Genomic DNA, 23461 nt, shown 5'->3' on the forward strand with positions numbered 1-23461 from the left:
TATGTGGAGGAGAAAGCTATGAAAGCCCAATAGTCCATTATATTTGGTTACAATTATACACTTTTCTTTTAAAGGACAGGGCAGCAGGAAAGTGCTGCGTTTTTCATGAAAATGTTACTAGTGATGGAAAATTGCATAGGAGGATTTTGCTGTTATCCATCCCATCCTAAATAGGCATTAGCTGCCTGACATGGAGGCCTACATTAACAGGGGTGTCTAGGTTGTTGTTGTTTTTTTGTGTGCCATTGCAAACTTGACCTTTCCTACCTCCGTTTGTTCCTCCATTATCCCAGTTGACGTACTGAGTCAAATCTCACTGCAGTTACCTTACACTTTCCTGGCCCTCCAAACTCTCCCTATGCCAGGTTGGGTGATCACAGTAACATCGTACCCTGCATTACAGTGGATGAGACCCTTGGTCCATAAAGACTCAGTGTTGTCCAAGAAGTTGATTGTCCCAGCCCTATCTGGAGATGCTATGGGGGATTGTACCTGGAACCTTCCACTCTACCACTGTGCTATGACCCTTCCACTGAAAACGAAGTAAGATTCTAGTCCTCATGGTTCTGAATAAAGACTTGATTTAAATAGCAACAAAAGAAACTATGCTATCCTGAGTCAGACCATTGGTCCAGCTAAGTCAGTAGGGCCTACTCTGACTGGCAGTGGCTCTCCAGGGTTTCGGGCACAGCAGATGGTCCACTGCTGAGCTACATCCCCTCCCCTAAACATTAAGATTCTAGTCCTGATGATTCTGAATAGGCTTGATTTAAATAGCAACCTAAGAAGCAGCCTTCTTTTGAATCAGACCCCTTGGTCCATCTAGCTCAGAGTTGTCAACATGGACTGGCATCAGCTCTCCAGGGTTTCAGGCATGGGACGTTCCCAAGCTTACCTGGAGATACCATTGGGAACTGAACCTGGGATTTTCTGCATGCAACCCAGAGGCACAGTCCTTTCCCCCAAAGAAATGGGGAAATAGTGATATGTACAGCTTGAAAAAGGCGCTTGACATACAAAACTGAAAGCATCCCAAATGCTGTGCATTCCTGCAACCTCCTAGAAAAGCCCAATAAAAAGGTATAAATAAACAATTTGACTCTCATGCAAATGCCTGATTTTAATGAATATTTCATAGGCTCGGGGAAGGGGAAAAAAGTCATTGACATTTTGCTGGATTGCTTCAATTAGCACCTAAGACTTGTGCTCCTACCAGCAACATGATTGCTTATCATAATGCTTTATTAAGCCATTGCTAGGGTGCAAATTTACCCAGGCATCACTGCGCGGACCTCCTGCGGCAGCCTTTATTGGATATAAATGACTTAGTAATTGCGATTGATCATTAACAGAGAACAATATTATTTTGAAATTAGGCAGCGGAGGATCTCAGGAAAAGGGCACAGGGCTTGTTCTCCTCGCATCAGAGCCATCACAAAAGTGTTTTGTATTCAGAGATGCAACTAATGGATCTCCTGGAAGAAAAAGTGTGTTTGGATTGAAGGCATCTGAGGCGATTAGCTCAATTCTCTTGCATATTTCTGTATTGACGGTTTCTCAGTTTTGCCCCATTTTTGTATAGTTTTCTGAGGAAAAGAGGTCAAAGCACTAGCCTGGGAAACTAGAAGCTTTGTAGAGAGAAATCCTCTAACACAAGAGAATAGAATGATAAAACTGTAGAGTTGGAAGGTACCCCAAGGGTTATCTAGTCCAACCCCCTGCAATTCAGGTATCACATCTAAAGACATATCCCCCCCCCTTCCTAATAAAACAAGAAGAGCTCTGCTGGTTCAGGCCAATGACCCAACTAGTCCAGCATCCTGTTCTTACAGTGGCCAACCAGGTACCCTCCCCCTCCTTTTTGAAGATGGGAACAATATTTGCCCATCTCTAGTCTGCAAGGACCACACCTGTTCTCCATGAATTCTCCAAGATTATAGACGGAGGTTCTGAGAGGACATCTGCAAACTCCTTTAGTGCACCTGGAATACTGTGTCCTGTTCTGGGGGCCACTAAGAAGGATATTGACAAGCTGGAACATGTGCAGAGGAGGGCGACCAAGATAAGCCTTATGAGGAATGGTTGTGGGAGTTGGGTATTATTATCCTGGACAAGTGGAGACTGAGAGGTGATTTGATAGGTAAAGGTAAAGGGACCCCTGACCATTAGGTCCAGTCATGGCCAACTCTGGGGTTGTGGCACTCATCTCGCTTTATTGGCCGAGGGAGCCGGCGTACAGCTTCCGGGCCATGTGGCCAGCATGACTAAGCCACTTCTGGCAAACCAGAGCAGCGCATGGAAACGCCGTTTACCTTCCCGCTGGAGCGGTACCTATTTATCTACTTGCACTTTGATGTGCTTTCGAACTGCTAGGTTGGCAGGAGCAGGGACCGAGCAACAGGAACTCATCCCATTGCGGGGATTCGAACCGCTGACCTTCTGATTGGCAAGTCCTACGCTCTGTGGTTTAACCCACAGCGCCACCCGCGTCCCTTGGTGATTTGATATCCACCTTCAAATATATAAAGAACTGTTACATGGAAGAAGATGGAGCAGGCTTGTTTTCTTCTCCTTCAGATGGTAGGACCTGATTCAAGTTCCTACCAATGGATTCAAGTTACAAGAAAGGAGATTCCAACTAATAATAATAATAATAATAATAATAATAATAATAATAATAATAATAATTTATTATTTATACCCCGCCCATCTGGCTGGGCCTCCCCAGCCACTCTGGGCGGCTTCCATAGAAGAACGTTTTGGACGGTAAGAGCTATTCAATATTGAAACAGACTCCTTCGGGAGATGGTGGGCTGTCCTTCCTTGAAGGTTTCAAGCAGGTTGGATGACCATCTGTCATGGATGCTTTAATTGGAATTCCAGTATCGCAGGGGGTTGGGCTAGATGACCCTCAGGGTTACCTTCCAAGTCTACACTTCTATGATTCTATGGCAAACATATCAAACCTCCTGTATTAACTTGGAGAGGGGAATTGAATCGTTTGGGAAGCATGGGGACTGTCCTAACACAGGGTGGTCCAAAACATGGTCCAAGGACGTTTTTTGGCAGCCCTCAGAAAGATTTGATGCCCTCCTCTGCATTCCTCACGCTGCCTTCCCAAAGCCAGGTAAGTGAGGTGCTTAGCTTTGGAAAGGAGGTAGGAGGGCTCTGACAGCGTCCTCGGTTCCTCCGGCCTCCTTCCCAAAGCCTAGTTAGCGCTTTCCCAACTTTGGGAAGGAGATGACAGGGCTCTTCACCCTGCCTGAGACTTGTGCCTCCTTCTCAAAGCCCGGTGCCTCAGTTATCTGACTTGGGGAAGGCAGGGCGAGGGCTGGAGGGAGGGGGTCTTGAAGTACTCTTGTGGTCCACTTGGTAGGAAAAGTTGGGCTGCATTGGTCTGGCAGTGCCTGCACAGCGGAGGGGGGCATCTGACTCCCTGTGGCCCCTGCAGTTTTCCACCACAATATGAGATCCATGCCAGCTGTATAGATAGCTCCTTTCTCTCTAAGTCATCTATCAGTGTTAGAACACCTGCCAGGAGCTATTTGAATTATATTTCACTCCGTGGCTGGCAAGGTTTTCATTTTGCAGACAAATCTTCCCTTCTTCTCCCCACCTCCTTTTCACAGTAAGGGAGACCAAAAATGGTATTTAGCTATCTTAATGATGATATATTATGTGTATGTGTGTATGTATACCAGTCACTTATTGAATGGATGGATATACAGTGAGCAGATGAGGCATCTTTTGCCAGTGTAGTGTAGTGATTCAAGTGTTGGAAACCTCCCACATGGCCATGAAGCTCACTGGGTGATCTTTTCTTCTGTTTTACCAGTCTACCATTCATACATTGCAAGGGGTTGGACCAGATGACCCTTTGGGTCCCTTCGAACTCTACAGATTTGTGCTTCTGTGCCGTCACTTGTAGCCTGTATCCTGCTGTTGAATAGCGGCTTTTGTTTTTTCTTGTCATTCTACCCTATTTATTCTTTTTGCAAATAACCATGAAGTTTTCCTTTACCATCAAGTGCTATATCAATTTCATAAAATAAATATGTAAATAGGGGTAGGTGGATAAAACCTTTGAGCAGTTTGGAGGACGGATTTTTGGCTCAGTGCTACATGCAAAATTAGCATGCAGGTGTTCCCTTAAAAGGCTCTCTCTCTCCCCCCCCCGAATTCCAGAGAGACTTTGGGTTTCTTCCTTGACATGATCTGAACCACTCCCTTCTCCAGGTATCCTGGAAGCCACCCCTTTCACACAATCTTCAATTATTTTAACATGCAGAACAACCTTTTTGGTGGGGGTAGGGGTGTAATTTTTTTAAGTTTTTAAAATAATGTATATAAAACAGTGAGAACAGTTATAACAGATAATAATTAAAAATGAAAAACAAAACCATAAAATAGGTACTAAAATAGATTCAGTACATGGGTTAAAATAACAAAGTCCAAGTAAAGACTACCAGCATGATCTGATTATCAAGTCTTAGAATAATAGAATTCTAGAACTGTAGATTTGCCAGGCTTGTGATGAGGCTTAGCTTGAAAATGATGGTTCTGCTGTATATGTGATAAAATCATATAAACAGTGTCTGGTTTTAGTCCTTGTCGAAATCTCAAATTATGTGTAATTTTCTCCAGTATAGTAACATTCCAGAGTTGGTGGCACCAAGTGTCGACACAGTGTCAGATTTTGGGCTGTTTTCGATCGAACTGCAATTACTATTTGAGCTGTCACAATCATGCATCAAAATTAATCATGGACAACAAACAATAGTTTTAAAAAAATCTGTCAAAATCATACTTCAAAAATATTGCAGCAGTTTATATTCCCACCAGTAAAAAGCGACCTTGAGACACCTTAGCAGGTTGACAGAGAGCTTTTTAGAGGCTGCAATAAATGGATTGTTACGTTTTTAGCAAACACTATTAGGGAGCGACATGTGTGTATATGTATAAACATAGATCCTGCACATTTGCGCACACAAATAGATCTTGTGCTGAGTCCCCAAACCCTTCCCTGGTAGACATCACTGCCTGCAAACGGGTTAGTTGGATGCTTTATTTATGAGGTGCTCAGTCGCGCAGCCTCCTCCAGTGAGTCTCAGGCTCTCAATATTTCATGCAGGAACCCTCCAGCTGCTTGCCCCCATTTCTGGCATAAGCTGCTTTATTTTGCACTGGTCTCCAGGGGGGCATGGAGGCATGCTTCGTGCATTTGCTTGTTTCCTCACACAAAGAACCTTAAAAGCCATCCTCTGGTTTGAAGAGATTTTCAGATCCCTCCCCCCTTCCCTTATTTCCTTCCTTCCTTCCTTCCTTCCTTCCTTCCTTCCTTCCTTCCTTCCTTCCTTCCTTCCTCATCAAAGGTTACTTTGGGTCGTCATGTACAATGGGACCAGCCCTGAAAGCCAGGATCCGGCTGCATGATCTGTGGTTTGCAATACATTATGTTTTGCAATACATTTCTTGTTCGTTCATTTGTTCGTTTGTTGCATTTATATCCCAGCTTTTTCTCCATGGAGCCCAAGGATGTTTCCCCTTCCCTCCTCATTTCACAGCCACAACAATCCTGTGAGGTTGGTTAGGCTGAAAGGTCCAAGGTCATTTGGTGAGCTTCAGGGCTAAGTAAGGATTCAAACTTTTGTATTTATTTTGAGAAACCCATGTCTAAGTTAAGGTGGCTAACCAGCTCCCTTTGCACTGGCGCCTGCTCGCGAGGCCTGATTAAAAGCATTCAAGGGGAATAATGTAAATCAACGCTGTCGCCCTCTCGCAATGAGGCATTAGTTTCTTCACGCGTCTCTGTCTTGCTCATTTAAAGCAGTTTTAATCACAGATGCAAAAGGACTTGATCAGTGGGGCGGGCTGCTGAGACGTGGCAGGCAAAGCGGCGTGTACCCATCTGGGGACAGTGGGAGCCTGGCTTATAGGGCGACCTGAAGGCCAAATTGTAAATTACTCCTCTGCCTTTGGACTAAAAAATCCTTCTGGAGGATAATGGCTGAGTCCAATGGCTGCTGCAAGAAACAACACATGACAGATCTTAGAATTGAAGAGTTATAGAGTTGTAAGGGACTCAAGGGCAATCTAGTCTAATGTCCTGCAATGCAGGAATCACAACAAAAGAATGCCAGACAGACAGCCATCCAATGTCTGTTGAAAGACCTCCAATGGAGGAGAGTCCATCACCTTCCAAAGTAGCCAGTTCCACTATCAAGCAGTTCCTTAAGTCATCCTTTGGAGGGTGCAGAGCAGGGCTAGTGAGGGAAGCAGGCTGGAGCAAAAGGGTGGGACACAAGGGCCAGTCTGAGAGTTTTGGAGGGCCACATGGGGCTCTGCCATGCGCAAGGTCCCCCCAAGGCTTCCCTAACACAGTGCATTTGGGTAACACATCATTTGGCTGGAGAGCTGCATTGCAAAATTCAGAGATTTCAAAGGGTTGGCTGCCTTTCGTGCATTCTCTGTGGGAAGTGCAAAAGAGGGAGGTTGGCGTTAAAAGGCAAACCGAACAGGATTCCTCCCCCATCCCTAACTAGGAAGACAGGTGGCCAGTGGGCCGATGTGTTTGTGTGGGTCTTTCTTTTTCCTCTTCTTAAGCTTTAATTAATTGAAAGGCAAGGTGGCAACTCAGCTGTTGCTCCCGGCTCCCTCCTGTGCTGCTGCTGCTGCAGCTCACCATGGAGGGAAGTCTCAAATGCTCCTGGGAAGTGACCCACTTTCCTCGTTCCTGAATCTTCCCCCTTTCTTCCTTTCTCCGCTTTCCCCTCCCACCTACTTTTCTCTGCACCCCATCTGTCAATCCCCCCCCTGGTCCCCGCCCCTGCTTTCTTCCTTCCACCCTTATCTCTTATCCTTCTTGTGGTGCAGGCCACCATTAGGGCACAAAGAAGCACTGTCTCAGCAACCCCAGCCAGCACTACCTGCCATCCTTCTTACTTACAACGACCGGTCCAGGGGGTGGCGATGCTGCCTGTCAACTCAGTGTGCAGCAGCCATGAAAAATGCAAACTCCATGCTAGGGATCATTAGGGAAGGAATCGAAAATATAACTACCATTACATAAATCTATGGGGCAACCACATTTGGATTACTGTGTGCAGTTCTGGGTGCCTCACCTCAATCAGGGGACTGTAGATCTGTAAACGTTTCAGAAAAGGGCCACCAAAATGACCAAGGTGGTGGTGGTGGAGAATGGAGCGACTTCCCTATGAGGAAAGTTTGCCGCATTTGTGACTTTTCAGTTTAGAGAAAAGGCAAGTAAGAGGTGACATGACAGAAGTTTATAAAATTATGTGTGGCATGGAGAAAGTGGGAAGAGAAAAGGGTTTCTCCCTCTCTCGAACTCGTGGTCATCCAATGAAGCCGAACACTGGAATACTCAGGGCAGATGAAAAGATGTACCTCTTCATATAGCACATAGTTAAACTGTGGAACTCACTTCTGCAGGAGGCAGTGATGGCCATTAATTTGAACAAATTCATGGAGGACTATCACTGGCTACTAGCCATGATGGCTGTGTTCTGCCTCCACAGAGGCAACAATGCTTCTGAACACCAGTTGCTAGAAGCCTTCAAAAGGCGAGAGAGCTTCTGTACTCAGGTCCTGCTTGTGTGTTTTCCATAGGCATTTGGTTGACCACTGTGAGAACAAAATGCTGGACTGGATTGGCCATTGGCCTGATCCAGCAGGGTTCCCCTTATGTTCTTTGCGGAATTCAGCAAGGAAGAGGACTGGGTAAAACAATTATTAGTTGCCTCTGCCTGTCATTGGCTCTGGTGCCACCTACTGATAGGCTCTCTGGCTTTTGCCCTACCAGCGGAGGCTGATCCAAATGGGGTGCTGCCCCACCAACTGGTCTGATGCTGCTTACAGATGCAACTCTCTGCCTCTCAAAAAAGGGTCAGAGATGGATTTGTGTGATAGAAACAGCTCTCTAATCCATATGTGTCACTCTCATTGATCAGTGCAACACCCCCACCCCAGACTACAGGGCTGTAATAGAGGGTACAACTTGCACATTGTTTAGGATAGAACTGAAGTCACAGCTGCAAAAAAATAAAAAATCAAACACCTGCCCCATTTGTCTTCTGCTTCATCATCTTGTACGCTCAGATCTCATGACGTCCGTGCCATCCGCAGACAGGCAGGCAATTGCTTTACTTTGCATTTGCAAACAGAGAATGCACCTCCCGGCACTTCAAGGAGACCCAGGTCTGCTATTTTGAGCCCATTCCTCTTCATTTTGGCAAGTGGAGAGGTTGACAGCGGCAATGCATGCATCTCGAATGCGCTAAAATGTGTGTTGCAATCCAGCAGTATCTTCCAGTTTTCTCAAGATCAAGAGGTTCAGACGGTTGCTAGGATATGCAGGGGCTTGTGAGCCAGTGCTGTGTATATCCTGATGTGATGTGTGAGAACATTAGAAGGGCCTGCTGGATCAGGCCTAAGAGGGCTGATCTAGTCCAGCATTGCCTCCTCCCCAGAGGAGCAAATGAGGACATGCCCAAGGTACTTTTGGGGCAAAACTCACAGAAAGCTGCCTTGCCCGGAGCAAGGCCAATTGGTCCAACTATGTCAGTGCTGTTGACACTAGCTGGCAGTAGCCCTCCAGGGTTTCAGGCAGGGTTTCATTTCCAAGCCTACCTGGAAATGCCTTTGGGGATTGAACCTGGGACCTTCTGTCTGCAAAGCAGGTGATCTATACTACTGAGCTGCAGCCCTTCCCTGAAAAAAATTAAGTAAGATTCTAGTCCTCATGGTTCTGAATGAAGGACTGAATTAAACAGAGATATAGAAAGGTGCATTATACCAAGTCAGACCACTGTTCAAACTAACTCTGCATCATCTGCATTGACTGGCAGTGGTGATTCTCCAGGGTTTCAGGCAAGGGAGTCTACATCCACTCAACCACTTCATTTGGAGCAACTGGCACTTCTACGGATTCCACATAAAACCTGTTCTGCATTTGTCAGAAATCAATCTTTTAGTGTGGTGGCATCCACAATTTGGAACTCCCTGCTTCGTGACATCAAGCAGGCTCCTCTGTACTCCCTTTGGTGAGTGGAAAAAACATATTGTTTTGCCCAGATATCTGGAATGCTTGTGTTATTAGTTTATTGCTGGTTTTGATTTTCTGAGTGTATTATAATTTTGTTGCTTTATTATTTTTGTAAACTGCTTCAAGTTTTTTAAACAATCAAGTAGTGTATAAATTACAGTATATGAAATGAATAAATGAATAAACAACTTGTTGCTTGAAGGAATACGTTATTTTAGCTTGTCGTGAACCAACCAACAAGCCTCTCAGTTGGGCTTTCTAATATTATATGAGAATGAAAATCCTTTCCCTCCAGACTGAGTCTGTGGTGTTCATAATTTCATAAACTTCCTTCACATTCCTGCCCTGGTAATGCTCCTTTCTCAACTAAAAACCCCCAGACATTTAACCTCTCCTTGAAAAGTAGCTGCTCCAACCCATTAATCACTTTTTATAACTTCAGAAGTGAGCAGGAATTAACTACCCAATGGGCTCTTGACTCCTTAATTCTCCTGCTCCAGAATTGGTAGCTGTATTAAGACTGAGCAAGGGTGTATGGGAGCTACTTACAAATCTCAGGGGTGGGGGAGTCAGAGAAAGGGGTCAGAGGTTTTTGTCGTAAAATTTGTGTGTACTAATTTGTATGTGTGTGTGCAAAGCTAGAAATGACTACTTGTATATCAATAGAAGAATATGATGGGAAGAGCTGTTTGATAGTAGAGTGGACTCCCTCAGAAGGTGGTGGACTCTTCTTCCTTGGAGGTTGGATAACCATCTGTCAGGGATTCTTTAGCTGTGATTCCTGCATTGCAGGGGGGTGGAATCGATGACCCTTTGTGTCCTTTCCAACTCTACATACAATTCTGTGATTCTGTGATGCCCCAAATGTTCAAATGCCTCCAGTAAAATATGCCCCTATTTGGAATTCTTAGTGACTCTTCAGCTTCAAGCCAGGATATCTCAAGAGAGCCTCTTTGAAGACATGAGCCGGAGACTTACAAACAACACAAATCTTATCGCCCACCAATACTAATAATGATCATTTCCCTCAGGGATTGTGAATGCCACAACCCAATTTGTACCTCTTCTTTTTTTGATATGCTGAATTTTAATTTCTATTCAATTGTATTTTTCATTCCTTGTGCTCTTAAGAAGAAAAATATAGCCATGCTAGATCAGATCAGAGGGAGCCAGCCCATCTAGTCCAGCCTCCTGTTCTCACAGTGTCCAGCCAGATGCCCCAATGGGAAGCCCACAAGGAGGACCTGAGTGCAACAGTATCTGACCAGCTCTTGTTTCCCATCAGCTGGCATTCAGAGCTAGGCTGTCCCTGCAGGTTCTCCTATCATAGTAGATGCCCATATGGAGAGCCCTCCCAGATCAGGCCAAAGGGGGCCCATCTAGTCCAGCATCCTGTCCTTACAGTGGCCAGCCAGATGCCCCAATGGGAAGCCCATGAGCAGGACCCAAGTGCAACAGTAGCCGCTCTCCCCTCCAGTGGTTTCCAGCAGCTGACATTCATATTACTGTCTCCGACCATGGAGGCAGAGCATAGCCATCATGGCTAATAGCTGTCAATAGCCTTCTACCGAATTTAAAAGCAGATTGGACAAATTCAACTCTGTGTTACAAAGATGTCTGCAAACGTGACATGAGGGCTGGCAACATCAACGCTGCCATGTGGGAATGCTGGAGGCAGTCCATCAGGTCATGCATCAGTAGCAGTGACAAGAGGAGGAATGACCGTTGGGAAGAGTGCAGAGAGAAGAAACGCCTCGGTGCATCTGCAGCAGCACAACTGGATGCCTTCAACTGCCCCAGTGGCAACAAAACATGTCTCTCCCATATCAGTCTCTGCAGCCACAGCAGGTGCTGCAACCTTCCAGCAGTTTGACCTCACGCCCCAAAAGCACACTCCTTCATGGTCTTCCGAGACAGATAGATGGCAACAACAACCCTGCAGCCCTTCCAGTTAGAATCAGGTACAATTTGCAGTGCCTGAGATAAGCTCCTTCAGCTGAGGGGTTTAGGGGAAAAGTCAGCACGAAGATTATTGCAGTGTTGGGCTAGCCTAAAAATTTCCCATCATTGTAATATTATAAGCCAGTGGTAAGCACTATTTATAGCACTGCACAATGTCTGCTCTCTCTCTCTCTCTCTCTCTCTCTCTCTCTCTCAGCATTGTTTTCACAGTTTATGCCAATGCTGTTCCACCAGAGTAACTGGCATGAGATGGAAATTTAAAGCTGGTGATGAATGGAGCTTGAACAAAAAATGCACAGTAAACACTTTAATTTCTGTACGACATTAGCGTATTGCTACATCCCAAAGCATCAATATGGAACAGGCTGTCTACAGCAGGAGCTGCAGTGATAACAACTTATTCTTCAGTTGGAGGGAGAGAGGGAAATAACTCAATTTTTTAAAGGAGGGAGAATGCTCCACTCTAAAAAAAATTCACAAATCCCATACCGGCAAGAACAAATCAAAAGAGCTTGCGTGGAGTTGACTCCTTCCAACTAGGAACATGATCTGAATGCAGAATTTCCTTTAACGCTGGTGGCATCTCAAGAGAATTAGGTCCTTGATCATAAATTATTTAGAAATATTAGGCAGACAGCAGGCCGTGATTTCAAATTGATTTGTGGTGATATTAACAAGAAGAAGCTAGAGAGAGAGAGAGAGAGAGAGAGAGAGAGAGAGAGAGAGAGAATACAGTGATCTGAATCTGAGACAGAGAATAACCAACACTAGACATTCAAGGCAGGCGGTGGGTGGGGGGAATATCTCACTGGCTCTGATCCAAAATCTATGAGTGTTGGGAGGCTAGAATCTTTTTTGGCTCTCACAACAAAAATGGGAGAAAAACAGGGGAGATCTCAGCCTGGGCTGCCGACTGTGTCTCCTGGTCTTTGAGCTCAACAATATAGGGAGAGTACAGCATTGCTGACTCCTGGAGGCCTCTCAGTGAGTGGTGATTTGAAACCAGGCTCTTTTGTACCAAACTCTGCCAGAAGGCAGGCCAGTATGGGGTGGGTGTCCAGGCAGTTAAGACAGCCTTTAAGGTCTCTTAATGTCAGAGGTCCCCCGTGACGGGGTGAGCTCCCGTTGCTCGGTCCCTGCTCCTGCCAACCTAGCAGTTCGAAAGCACGTCATGTGCAAGTAGATAAATAGGTACCACTCCGGCAGGAAGGTAAACGGCGTTTCCGTGTGCTGCTCTGGTTCTCCAGAAGCAGCTTAGTCATGCTGGCCACATGACCCGGAAGCTGTCTGAGGACAAACGCTGGCTCCCTCGGCTTATAGAGCGAGATGAGCGCCGCAACCCCGGAGTCGGTCACGACTGGACCTGATGGTCCGGGGTCCCTTTACCTTTACCTTAATGTCAGAGGTGCTACTAATTCCCTAGGAAAGAGTTAACCAACATTGTGCCTTCCAGGCATTAAGAGCATAAGGAGAGCCCTCCTGGATGAGGCCAAAAGGGGCCCATCTAGTGTAGCATCCTGTTCTCACAGTGGCCAAACCTACAAATGGGAAACCTACAATCAGGACTTGAGCGCAACAGGAACTCTCCCCATTTGTTATTCCCAGCAAGTGGTATTCAGATGCATACTGCCTCTGACAGTGGAGGAAGAACATAACTGTCATGGCTAGTGACCACTGATAGCCTTATTCCCCATCATGAATTTGTCTAAACTCCCTTCAAACCCATCCAATTTGATGATGATGATTAACAAGCTTATAAAATTATAAAATCAAACACGGCATAACCTGGAACTTGTGGACTTTCAATGAAGCTGAATGTTAGAAAATTCCAGACGGCTAAAGCCCTTCCTCACGTAACACATAGTTAAACTGTGGAACTCCCTCCCACAGGAGACAGTGATGGCTGCCAACTTTGATGGCTTTAAAGGGGGATTAGATAGATTCATGGAGGAGGAGGAGACTCCCAATGGCTACTAGCCCAAATGGCTATGCTCTGCCTCTGTGGTCAGAGGCAGTAATGCTTCTGAGTACCACTTGCTGGAAACTGCAGGATTGGAGAGGGCTCTTGTGCCCAATCCTGCTTGCAGATTTCCCATAGGCATCTGGTGGGCCACTGTGAGAAGAGGATGGTGGACTTGATTGACCATTGGCCTGATCCAGCAGGAACTTCTTATGTTCTTAAACGAATGGATCCCTCTTCTATTTCTGGTTAAAGACACACAAAAACATCTCCACTCCCTGAAGTTGCAGCCACTTGATAGATTGTCAAGGCTTCCCATGGCCCCAACCACGTTTCTTTTTCTTTTTAAAATATGCATTGATTAGTGCTAAGGAGCACAGCTCCCTAAGCACCACCTTCCTTTGGAGTCTGCCCGCTGGAGGGTCTCTGGGATTGCACAACTCTTCCTGCCCTTGTGTGGGATGGTGATGGGTGGGCACAGTTGACAGGCACAGCTGCTCTTGTTGGGAGACTCTTTGGACGCAGGACACAGGAAAACGGTCATGGTGGTCAGGCAGCAGGGAGGAAGGATGAGTAGCAGAGTTGCTGCTATAAGCCTCGGAGCCTGGAGTATAAAACCCAGTAGTGGCACACTTTGCCATTTTCGGCACACAGCCAGGCTAAGCAGTTCTGCATTGGCTGGAAAGCATGATCTGCTTGAGGGTTGCTGTGCCAGCGTGCTTGGATTTATTTGCCTGTTCATCTGGATCCCATCTGCACCACTGAAAGCACTCTTAGACCACTCTTAAACAGACATGGCTTCCCTCCAAAGAACCCTGAGAATTGTAGTTTGCTAAGGATGCTAAAGGTTGTTAGGATACCCCATTCTCTTCCCAGAAGTACAATTCCCAGGCTTCCCTGTGAAGAGGGGTTGGTTCTTAAAACCACTCTGGGAAATGTAGCTCTGGGATGGGAATAGGGGCCTCCCTCCAGTTCTCAGCACCCTTAATAAACTACAGCTTCCAGGATGCGTTGGGGGAAGTATTGATGGTTCAAAGTGATGCAATAGTTATTGCTTATTTATGTTGTCTAGCTGAAACCATTACAAAATATAAGATATAATAGTAGTGCCTTAAACATGCCAAGACCTAACTTGAATATATACCTACTAAGGCTAATCAGGAAATTCCTGGTGAAATGTTTTCCAGTCAGAAAAGGTTATCGTTGTCAAAAGCATTAACAAGACAAGGTTTATTAGGGGAGAAATTAAAGCTTATTTCAGGGACGTATAAACTTTAGTTCTTTAAAAGAGAAAGTTTGCTGACTGAGCGAGGTTTTGACCAGCCATGCAAATACAGAACTGGGAACCAGAAGCCAACATCAGCATTGCTAACACTGAGCAACAATTTTTTACTTTTTGAATGTTGTCTAGATTTCTACAACTGATTTAGGGTATTTTTGCACTGCTGAATCAGGAAATGGCATCCGTTTCTCTCCATCAGGTCAGGTTTACTGTAAACTGAATGGTGGGCATTGATAAAGGTAAGTACATGTAAATTGTATGTTGCTTCACCATTCTTCAAACTTCAGGGCTTGAACTTCCGTTTCTTGGAACTCCTGGAATGCTCAGCGGCAGGGAGGTCTCTCTTCAGAGTCCAACAGTAGTCAGCCATCATGACTGCGTCCCAGCAACCCTGATACCTGGTCTCCATCTCTTTCATGTCCTGATGCAATCTCTCTCCCTGCTCGTCACTCATTGAACCCAGGTTCTCAGGAAACCGGTCCATATGTGAAAATAGGTAGTGCATCTTGACGCTCATGTTGCAGCCCAGGTTTCTGAAAGCAGCCAGCATGTTGTTGACAAGTTCTGCATAGTTTCTGGCCTTATTGTTGCCAAGAAAGTTCTTCACTACCAGAACAAATGCCTTCCACGCTTCCAGTTCCACTTCGTTCATTGAGTTTCCAAACTCTGGATCTCTGATGAGCTGATGGATCTGAGGACCGTCAAAGATGCCAGCTTTCAACTTCTCCATGGTCAATCCTGGAAAAGCCTGGCACAAGTAAGTGAAGCAGTCACCATCCTTGTCCAGAGCCTTGGTGAACTGCTTGATTAAGCCGAGCTTGATGTGCAGCGGTGGGAAGAGTATTCTGTCTCTGTCCACCAGAGGGTCATTGATGACGTTCCTTTTTTTGCAAGGCACCAAGTCCTCCCGCACAGGCCAGTCCTTCTTCATGTAATGCTGAGCACGGTCCCTACTATCCCACATGCACAGAAAACATGGGTACTTGGTGAAGCCAGACTGTTGTCCCAACAAAAAGTTCACCATCTTCAGGTCAACACAAATAAACCACTTATGCTGATCATAACCAATTTTCTCCAGCACATACTTCACCGCTTCATAATTCTCCTTCAGTGTACTCGAGTGAGCCAGGCAAACTGGTTACCATTGTGTAGCAGAACACATTTCAGTGGTCGCTTGCTGCTGTCAATGAACAGTCTCCAATCTTTGGGTTCGTACTGTGGCACTCCAAGCTAGAGCAGAAGCTGCGCAGTATCTGCACAGTACACCAAGTCCTTCTCTTCCGAGAAAAAACGGAGGTACTCTTGATGCCTGTTGCGGAAGAAGCTGGTGCGAGCACTGTCAGAGAGGAGGTTTTTTTCCTTCAATCTGGATGCCAACAGTTCGGCAGAGTCCTTTGACAAGCTGAGGTCACGAACTAGATCATTCAACTCCTTTTGGGAAAATGGATGTGGAGCATCATCTTCAAGAACCACTTCTTCTTCTTCATGTCCTTCAACACTGGAGGCATCTTCGTCATTAATATCAGGGAGTTCTCCGAAGATAGGCACTGGAATCTCATCACAATGAGCTACAGGACGACGTGCTGATTGAAGATCAGGATTAATTTAGTTTTGATCCCCCATCTTTATGCTTTGCAATTTATGGAAGATTTCGAGGTTTTATGACTTCAAACTGATCCCTTTTCGACATAATCACCCAGAACTATCGGACCTGAATACTTCTTGTCATTAAAATAATCATTTCCAATCAAAATAATTATTCGACATGGCATTTTACCCCCACCAACTTCTTCTAAAATGCTCCACACAAGCGAACAAAAATGTAAAAAAACGACATGGCCATAGCTCAAAAACTTGACCTGATTGAGCAAAACCAATGTGATTTTGGGATTCAGCGCATCAGACTCGTCCTAAATCAACTGAAAAAACACAGACAACAAATTTGTTGTTGACCAGTGTAATTTAACAGGGCTGCCTAATCTCAAGCAACCATGATCCAGGACTGAAGATTTAATTGCTTCCTGTGAAAACTCAGACTTGTTTAGGCGTAAGTAAATCCAATGTGCTCAATGGAGGTAACTATCTGTTTTGTTGTGAAATAACTGGGGAATACCAGTTGATCCCAAAGTCCCATGTGTGTGGTATTAAACCTCCTTTGCTGTGGTGAGGGTGTGCCTGAAGATTTACTTGAAACTTACTTGAAATTAATGGGAATTTAAACTCTCCCTCTCACCCCCTGCCTCCTTGTATGGAGTTGGTCTGATCCACAGCTTTTCCTTCTTCTGCAGCAGTGGTGTTTGTGTTGAGAGCTATGACTGAGGCCTTCAGGAAGCTTGGCTTTGCAAACTGGTTGATACATTGCAATAGGACAAAGAACCAAGCACTCCCTCCCAGCTCCCCCACCCCCAGCTTCTAAAGTATTGATTCCTCTCATTGTTTAATAGCAATGCTTATGAGCTTGTGTACATTTTGCTTTAGGTTCCAAGGGCAATTACCAAATCAGACATGTAGTGAAGGGCCTTTCTTTTAAAAATATTTTTAATTAAATCTCACCAACAAGTGCAGTGAAATCACATTTCCAAAGCAGGAGGTATAAAATGCCAAAATTGGAACGTTCATAATAAAGTAACATACAAAATCATAAAAGAATACAACAGACGAAACAAACTGCATACAATTTGCACTAGATCATGATGCATATGAAAACAAACAAAAATATAGTGCAAAATCTGAAGATAAATAATGCACTGAGATTGGTTTAAGTAATAAGAATAATTAAGCCTTAATTCAAATTGTTCATACAGCTGTAGCAGTGAATGGCCTTTCTGAAAATAATATCTGGATCACTTTAGGCACATGTGGGAATATTATTATTATTATTGCTTTGAATACTGATAGATAGCTGCATAATCAGAGATTCCTGCTCCTAAATAGATCTGTTTCTTTACATTCCTTCTATGCCTACGCTAAAGTTCAACATGCAAAGTGTTTTTTTCCCTTCCCTCACCCACCCACCCAGTGCCCATCTGTTTGCAAAATGCAGCATTTGGCCTGTAAATCAGCAGGTGTCTGCTGCTGCAGCATCTCATTTTCACCCCGTTACTGGCAGAGCTGAACAATACTGGTGCGCCAGCAGACGAAAACACCTTCATTTGTCTTCATTGTGGAAATACGTGTCTGGAAATTATCTTGGGTTTGGGGGTGGGAGGTGTTGGGCCACCTGGTCTTTCCTAGCAAAGGGCCTGAGAGTGCAAAAGAGCTGCGCCATGCGTGCCCAGACACTGCAACATGTATTGAAAATACCACTTACTTCAACGTTCTTCAGTTCAAATTAGGCCACAACTTTATTGATTATAGAAGGAAGTGATTTTGGCTTAGGCACTGAGTATATAACCTGTTTCAACAAGCCCACCTACTCTTTGATTCTCCAATGAGTCGAACCAGTGGTGAGGGAGTCCTGTAATAGACATCAACTAGGTACTCCAGACAGGAGCACCACCTCCAGGATCCCTTTAACATAGTGGTTTTCATCTTTTTTGAGTCCACGGCTCCCTTGGTCAACCCATTCTTTCTGTCGCTCCCTTGTGAGATACAGCAGAATCCCCACTTACATGAGGGATCCATTCCAGACCACTGCACATATCATCAGGATGTACATAAGTGGGGATTCCCCTGGTCTGCCCCTGCCCCATCCCATTCCACCCCTATCTGTTTTTGGTGATGCTTCCTAAAGGTAAGGTAAAGGGACCCCTGACAGTTAGGTCCAGTCGTGACCGACTCTGGGGTTGCGGCGCTCATCTCGCTATACTGGCCAAGGGAGCCGGCGTACAGTTTCCGGGTCATGTGGCCAGCATGACTAAGCCGCTTCTGGCGAACCAGAGCAGCGCATGGAAACGCTGTTTACCTTTCCGCTGGAGTGGTACCTATTTATCTACTTTCGCTTTTTGGTGTGCTTTCGAATTGCTAGGTTGGCAGGAGTTGGGACTGAGCAACGGGGGCTCACCCCGTTGCCTGAATTTGAACCGCCGACCTGATCAGCAAGCCCTAGACTCCATGGTTTAACCCACAGTGCCACCCGTGATGCTTCCTACGCAAGTGTAAATGTAAGTGTAAATGTAAGTGTAAGTGTAAATGGGAGCATGCATGTGGGGATTCCCCTGTTTCATTTTTTATTAGTGCTTGTCAGACTAAAGAATCTTTCCAGGCACAAGAAGCAGAAAGAATAAAATAGCAGTGTCAGCCCAGTTGGCAATACAGTAATTACTGGCAGTCCATAAGAGAATGCCATCAGTGTTGACACCTGCCTTGATTTTACAGTTTTATATCTTATTCTTTAATCCAAATTGTTTTATTTATTGCAAGATCTTTAGTTGGGCAGCATGCAAATAATGGCAGTAAATAAATGCTTTATTTTTTTGGAGTGGTGGCAGGGGGTGGGGGAATACTTTTATTCATGGCCTGAGATGACCCTGGAGAAGACCAACCTATGTGGCTTTGTGGGTGCTGCTAATACTATCCAAGTAAGGGCTTTGGAGTACATTGAAAGTCTTATAGAAGCCTCAAGGAAGGTCAAACCAAGCAGTGCCACTGCTCTGCAGGGCTGAGCTGACGCACTCAACATGGCAGCCCCAGCCTACCTTTCCTGAAGCCACAATGGGGCCCCTCTTATCTTCTTTGAGGCCCCTGCGCACATAGTGCCTACAGGAAAGATCAATATTTATTCTTGTTTGAAAAAACTCCAAATAGTGACGCCCATCCCCTGCTGGGCTTCAAAATTAGTATGCATAAATATTTTAGTCATCATGGTTCTGAATAATGGGCTGAATTAAAGAATATAGGAAACTGCCTTATTAACCTGGGACCCTTCTGCATGCAAACCAGAGGATCTACTGAGCTACAGCCCTTTCCCAACCCCACAATGTTTATTTTGAAGTTTTAAACCGCAGATAAAAGAAAGTGCTTCTTCACACAGCACATGGTTAAACTGTGGAGCTCTCTCCTACAGGAGGCAAGTAACAAGCCACCAACGTGGGTGGTTTTAAAAGACAATTAAATTCATGGAGTCAGAGAAGGTTACCAATGGTTGTTAGCCACAATGGCTATGCTCTACCTCCATTTTCAGAGACAGCAATGCTTCTGAACCAAAAATTGCTGGAAGCCACAGGAGGGGAGAGTGTTCTTGCCCTTGGGTCCTGCTTGCAGGTTTCCCATGATAGGCATGTGGTTGGCCACCATGAAGACAGGCTGCTGGAGTAGATGGACCACTGGTCTTATGTTCTCGCTTTGCTGACTGATGGCTAATAAAGCCTTTTCCAGCTCTGTAAGAATTCTATTCTTTCAATGAATAGAATAGAGAGCTTTATTTAGTGTCTGAAGCACAACCATACCACAGATTAAAGACAAAGGCTTTATTATGTGTGCTGGTTTATTTCTCAGTGCCTTTCTTAGGATGACATTTGCCCTTTTCTACTGTAGCAAATGCTCCCTGCAATTTTGACCCTCATTAAAGCTGTCTCAGACAGATTTGGATGAGGATGATTTTGGATGAATCTATGCAGGGGTTTGGTAAGCTGTGACCTGTGTGTTTGTGTGTGTGCTAGAGTGGGCTGGGGCACCGGATTGGCAAGGGACCCCGACCTGAGGGGAGACCTCAAAAGCGAAGGCCTGTCTTTCATTTCCCAACCTTGACTCTGCTCACCCAAAAAACCCTTTGTGTTGAGGGCACAGGGCAGGCAAGAGGCCCTGCCAAGCTATTTTGGAAAGATCCAGTTTACTTCCCGGCCTGAATCGATACCCGTCTTTGTACTCTGAATTGCTTTCTCTTCCCGGATATTGTCAAGGGCCCTTGTGCAGTAGACAGCCTGTTTTGAAAATGTCACAGCCTATCAAAACATCTCAGATGGGGAGCGGCCTTTGGGGGCTTGCATTTCTTTGGCCCTCTTGTCAGGCCAGACAGGCGAGGCAAATGCATTAATTGAAGGATGACGGAGAGAAATAAAGAGGGGCAGGAGAGAAATGTCAGCTTGCTTCCCTGAGCTGTCGGAAGTGCAACAGGGTGGTCTCTTTGCATGAACACTGCTTTACCATAAAATGGTGCCTGGCATGGAGAAAGTGGATAGAAAAGTCATTGCACTATTTGAACCAAAGGCCAGGATCTCCTGGACCTGAGTGCAACAGCAACTCCCCCATCTTGTGCCTACCAGCAGCCGGCATTCAGGGGCATACTGCCTCTGAATTTGGAGTACAGCCATCATGGCCAGTAGCCGTTGGTGGCTCTCTCCTCCATCAGTTTGTCCAGTCCTCTTTTAAAGGCACTCAAGTTGTTGACCACCACTATGCCTCGTGGAAGCAAATCTCATAAGTTAACTATGCATTGTGTGTGCAGAAAGTCCTTCTTTTCGACTGTCCTGAATTTTCAAACATTCAGCTTCGCTGGATGCCCCCACTGGGTTCTAGCATTATGAGAGAGGTTGACAAACTCTCTTGTCCACTTTCACCACAGAATGCCCAGCAACTGGCATTCAGAGGCATACTGCCTCCAACTGCAGAGGCAGAGCACAGCCATCGTGGCTAGCAATCACCATCAGTCCATGTGCTGATGGTGCCTGAGTGCAACAGCTTTCTCCCTACCTGCCTCTGACAGTCGTGGTAGAACTTAGCCATCCAAGTTGGTTGCCACCAGTTTTTCTTGTGGGAGTGAATTCCATAGTTTAACTCTGCCCTGTGTGAAGACGGATGTCTTTCCTTTTGACTGCCCTGAATTTTTCAGCACTGAATGGGTGTTGAATGGGTCCTGAATCTTCCAACACTGAATAACCCACTGAGTTCTAGTATTATGTCACTAGTATTATATCACTATTTGTGAAAGGTCACACTCCCCCATCCCGAACATTAAAATACCCACTAATTCCAATCCCTGAAGGGAATCTTGATAGATTGCCTTGTGTGAAGGCAGAAGCAAATCTATCCTATCAGCTGGATTTTGGGACCATTGAAGCACTATCCATGTAGGAGAAAAAGATGCCTGTCGATGGCAGCTGGCACCGAGGAAAGAGCCCATTAATCAGACCAACGGCTGCAAACTGTTTGCTGCCTTATTGACTTCCGTTTGTCAGTTATGAATCAACCATTGCATATATGACCTCCACTTTTAAGCAGGGATTGCAATTAGCTGCAGCGATAAATAACACCTGTCTTTTGAAAGACAAATGTAGGGCTCTTTGACCGGGAGGGTTTGAGCATTCAAAGAAAAACCTTTGCTAAATCTGGTAATTGCTGTTGTTATGAGATTGCTGCCCGATTACTAGGGATGGAAGGACCTGCCAGTTTTGCTTCTCTAGGATGGAAGGATCTTTCAGCTTTAGTTCTCTTGGGGCCAGTTTACCTGTGAGAGCGCCTTCCCCCATATATGCCCACTTGACCACTTCAATTGGAGGAAACTGGCACTGTTACCGGTGCCACCTAACACCCCTTCTGCAATTGTAAGAACTCCATCTTTTAGTACGGCAGCAGCTGCACTTTGGAACGCCCGGCCTACTGACACCAGGCACACACCTTTGCTGCACTCTTTTTGATACTTGCTTAAAATATTAGAGAAGCCTGTCAGATGTTTAGAAAATTGATGCACTTTTTGATCTGTTTTTAGTCTGTTGTTAACTTTTTGAAATTTTTTAATTATTGTTGTTAATTTTTCTGAATGATTATTTTATTGTTTTAGCTTTTTTGTAAATCACATGTAGGGTATAGTATTGTTGGTTTTTTTACAGTGAAGCAGTGTATAAATTTAATGAAATAAATAATAAATTGAAAGATAGGCATTAATAAATAATTGCAGAAAAATCCATCCACCATCTCTCTCCCAGGTTCACTCTCCTGCTCACTATCCGTTCTTCTTGAGGTCATAGAATAATAGAATAAAAAAACTGTAGCGTTTGAATGGAAACCAAGGGTCACCTGGTTTAACCCCTTGCAATGCAGAAATCACAGCTAAAGAAGCCTTGACAAACCAACGATATGACACTTTCATATTTGGGCAGGGAAAGGATTTGCCACCCATTCCCTGTTCCTGGATTTCTGATGCCACAGGGAATTTCTTTTTACTCTCCTTCCTCTTGTTATTTTCTGTTTCAACTGAAACTCCTTTCATGTCTGTGCCTGAGTTTTCCTGCAGAAGGCAGACAAAGCCTGCAGGAGGGAACTCCTATCAAATCTTTCCAAAAATTTTAAAAAGGGAGACTTCCAAAAAGCAGCATAGATGGGGCAGAACTGGGGGCTGGAAGGTGAGGGAAGGAGGGTGGTCTAAATCCACATGTTCCTTCTTTCTGGTTAAAATCATCTGAAATCTGACAGGTGGAAAATCGGAAATACTTTTTATCTTTCTTCTTTCTTTTTGTATTATTTCCTTCTTTTTATTCTTTCTTTTCCTTTGTTTTCCTTCGAGTCCTTTGCTCTGGGTGATTTAAGTAAAAAATGGACTTGGCTTTTACAAGTTTATTATCGGTCAGAGAAGAATGAGTGGAGGCAGGAACAAGGGAAAGAAAGGCAGATCTTTATTTTCTGTTGCAACAGAGTCCACACACCTCCACTTGCAAGGAGGTGAGGAGGACCCAGAACCAATGTATGTAACAACTTTTAAAAGACTTTAGAAATTGCCCACCCTGTAGCCAAAGACCACCCAAAAGCATCAGACAGGCATCACAGACAGAGGCGATCTACAACAGAAATTTGGGAGTGTGACTGTCAAGATACCGGATAATGGCCAGCCTGGGCTATTCTTCTGAAATGGCAAATACCTTAGTTCTAAGATCCATGGTCACAGACCTTCCCTATTCATGCAGGATGTTTATGTTTTTTACAGGATTTGAAGGATTTTGCTGGTGAAAAGAACCACTGGGAAGGGTTTTCTCAAGATACTTCCTTCTACGGCAGAGAAAATATCTGGGTCATTAAGAGAGTCAAGAGGCTTCGGGATTGCTCTGTGAACTCAAAGTGTTTATTTTTTTCAGGGAATATTTCCTAATTTTTGAAGGGTGAAGGATTGGTTTTCTGTGCCCCTTAAAAATTCCTAATTTTTGAAGGGCAAAGGATGGGTTTTCTGTGTACCTTAAAATTTGTGTAACATGAACCATTAGTGGGGTTCAAGCACTGAAGATGATTGTTGGTCGGTGAAGAACCCTGTGTGAGAGGCAGAGAA

General features: G+C 44.9%; 1 long non-coding RNA gene across 4 annotated transcripts; it reads left to right on the forward strand.

The window, feature by feature from the left end:
* Positions 1-2749: 2749 nt before the first annotated feature.
* LOC310698365 lies at positions 2750-23377 on the forward strand. Of its 4 annotated transcripts, none has more exons than XR_014521457.1 (3): positions 2750-2766; positions 18236-18371; positions 23126-23377. It is a non-coding gene; the product is annotated as an uncharacterized lncRNA (long non-coding RNA). The 4 variants fall into 4 exon arrangements; XR_014521458.1 differs by lacking the exon at positions 2750-2766 and adding an exon at positions 16140-16315; XR_014521459.1 differs by lacking the exon at positions 2750-2766 and adding an exon at positions 16492-16685.
* The last annotated feature ends 84 nt before the right edge of the window (positions 23378-23461 follow it).

Source organism: Podarcis liolepis (assembly GCF_965112155.1).
Source record: "Podarcis liolepis genome assembly, chromosome: Z".
NCBI classification, from domain to species: Eukaryota; Metazoa; Chordata; class Lepidosauria; order Squamata; family Lacertidae; genus Podarcis; species Podarcis liolepis.